Source organism: Fukomys damarensis, unplaced genomic scaffold, assembly GCF_012274545.1.
Source record: "Fukomys damarensis isolate Sample0158 unplaced genomic scaffold, DMR_v1.0_HiC HiC_scaffold_2, whole genome shotgun sequence".
NCBI lineage: Eukaryota > Metazoa > Chordata > Mammalia > Rodentia > Bathyergidae > Fukomys > Fukomys damarensis.
The window spans coordinates 32,931,812-32,935,034 of NW_022900914.1; positions in this window are offsets into that span (position 1 = coordinate 32,931,812).

Consider the following 3,223-nt stretch of genomic DNA (forward strand, 5'->3'; position numbering starts at 1 on the left):
AAAAAAAAAAAAAAAAAAAAAAAAAAAAAAAGGCATTGTAGAAAATGTAAATATGCAAAGTCTAGCAATTACTTGTGACTACTAGAAGAAATAGTAGCAATACTTCCACTTGTATGTACTATTTATAGAACTAAAGTAGGAGAAAGGGAAATTTGCAGCAAGTTAGTTTAAAGGGAATAACTAATGATCAGCTCCATTATCTTTTGGAGAATTGGAATAGAAACGCTAATATAGTATATCTGAATGAAGCTGTAGCACTATGTCAATTTGTAAACTTCCAGGAATCCATTATGTGCCATTTTGAAGTACAACGTTCAGGATTTCCATTTATCTTCAGACTGCTCAATATCTGTGACTTTCTGGGGGTATTTCCTGATTTTCCACACTAAAAATCACTAACAACTTGATTTGCCCATTGAGCACTGAGAAAACTTTAGAGACAAAGCACAATTTTCTTCACTTAAAGGCAAAGAGATTAATACATTTATCTGCATCACTCACTGTAAGTGACAGCTTCAGACCCAAGCTTAGCCCTGGTGCTCCACCCACATCATCAGTCATATCACAGGGTTACACTCACTGTGAGCTTAAACCACCACCACAGTATATCCCCAAAGCAGCTCACTTAGCTGTCTAATCAACCAAGTAAGCATAATCCACCCTTGGCATAAATCCGCAGTTTTCTCTCAGACATCACATGCTTGAAGGTGTCGTGTTTCAGTAATACACCATCTGTACAAGATGCTGTAGAAGTTGGTAGTAACTCTAAAACTGACTCATAAATGAATGTCACAAAATAAAGAGACACAAATGTGGAAAAAATACTCTTAAGCCATACAGTGTAGAGTTACAAATCATATTCAAGTGCTTCTTCTACATTATAGAAGAGAGGAACAGCAATAAAAGGTAAAGAACTTCTTATTATTAAAAACTAGTTTTTTACTTTGGAGAGACTTCATCCTCTGTTTCTTCCATCTTCCCTTTAAAAAATATTGAAAAGCCCACTAGAAATATTTACAAGATATCATTCTGGAAGTTGTGTGCATACAAGATGACTCAAAACTGAACACTATTTTCAGCAGATTTATTGTCAAGTAAAGATAGTAGTTGTAAACATAGAGTAAAAATGGTAATTGCTTCAAAAGAGGAGAGAAATTACTTGTAACTGAGATCATGGAAACATGGAGAAAGTGAACTTTGAGGCTACTGAAAAGGAGGTAGAATTTGAATATGAGCAGGGGTGGAGGGAAAAGATTTTAAATGGAGAGAATGGAATAGTCCCAGAAGTAAGAAAACTCAGAGCAGGTACTGGCAAAGAGTTGGTTCATCTGAGTACTAGAAATAAAGATGAGAGATGGAAAGTGGAAAATAGAGTAAAGGAAAACTGGAGCCAGTATATTTAAGAGACCACATACTAAGAAAGTTCAGACAAGAAGCAGGAGGTCATACACTTAGGTAGTGTTCTGCAGGTGGGCAGAGGAACACAGGAGGTTGTGGGTACAGAGTTTTGGTGGTGAAATCTAAGATTTAGTAGCTGATTGTTTTATAAAGCAAAGACAATGGAAGAGCCAAAAGGGTTGCTAAGTCTTTAAATATGAGCTCCTAATGAGATAATGAAGGGATCTGAACCCATCTCAGCCTTTAAGGAAGAATTATGATGGTGCTAACGAAGAAATTCATTGTGGCTGACTGCTTATCTCAGCATGAAGGAAGCGGGGTACTGGGAGGACAGGCAGCATTCTATTAATGGAAAAAAGAACATTGTTTTCTCAAGCCTGACCTAATGAGTCTGTCATGTAAAGGGCCGAGGACAAACATAGGGAGGACAGCTGGAGCATAGCGACATGGATAAGTCACAGAAGATGATGAGTTTCAGCTTATGGTCTGTAGGAATATTGGTAGCATTGCCAAATGTGCTGATCTTGCAACAAAAACTTCACTTTTTAGTGGCTCTATATTTGAATGCTCTCTTTTCAGAGTGTTGAAAAATACTGTATTCATGGAATAATACAGTAATAATAATAATAATAATACAATAATAATTATAGCGGATGACAGGCCACCAACTTTCTGACTTCTGGTATCAGATCATAAAGCAACAGTTCTGGACTCTTCTACAGAAGGATGGTGCTTAGGATTGAAAGGCCCAGTAGCCCAGTCCCAGTGCTTGCAGAATGTATGTACTCTGAGGTTGGTATAGTGTACTGTAATGGTGAAGAGAATGGATTCCCAATTCAGACTGCCAAATCCTGGCCCTTTAGTTGTTAGGTGATCTGGTAGAGGCTTCTCTTTGTACCATAGTTTTTGCAATTAAAAAAGAGTACACTAAACCTATGACCTACCTCCCTTGGAGAGTTATTATGATGATACAAGGAGTTAGTACACCAGAACAACGCTCAGGGCAGAGAAAGTTCCATATAAACATTAGCCAATATTACATTTGTTGCATGTCAGGGGAAAAGATTGCAAAATAACTGACACTGGATTTCCAATCATCTTGGGTAGGTAGAAGTGTTAGAACTCAATTTAATTTGATGTAAAAAAATATATGACATTCTTTGTATCTGAATGTCAAAGGGAAATCTCATATCAGTTATCATGATTCTGCTGTTATATTTCAACTCCATCATAGTATTTCTCTCTATATCCTCTATTAGACTTACAATTTTCATACTCTTCTTTTTCTTTATTTTTTGTACTGGGGATAGAACTTGGGATCTTGCACTTGCAAGGCAGGCAGCAGAACCACTGAGCTAAACCCCTGGCTCAGGGATACTCTTCTTTAATGCTTTAGTATTAAGTCTCAGTAATACTCAAGTCAAGAATCGGTCTTGTCATTTTCAAGACCTATGGAAAGCAAAAGGTAGGAAAAAAATGAGCAAATTGAAACAGTTTTTTACTAAGAATTTTTCTCTTTCCTTTTAAAATATCTTCTCTTTTCTTATTAACTGGGCATATAAACCTTCCTGTCTTTTATAAGTATTCAACAAAGTCTTTTTTTACACATGTATGCATACATAATGCATGTTTAAAACCCATGCTTCTGACAAAATTTTTTTAGTGAGGCTTAATTAAATTGATTTTAAAGAACTTACCTTATATTATGTAGAGAATATGCCATCTTTATCTTTTCAAAAAGTTTCCTTAAAAAGGAAAATTTATTTTGGAAGATGGTGACACTATATTTTTGTTTTGGGGTTTTTTTTTTTTTTTTTTTTTTTTT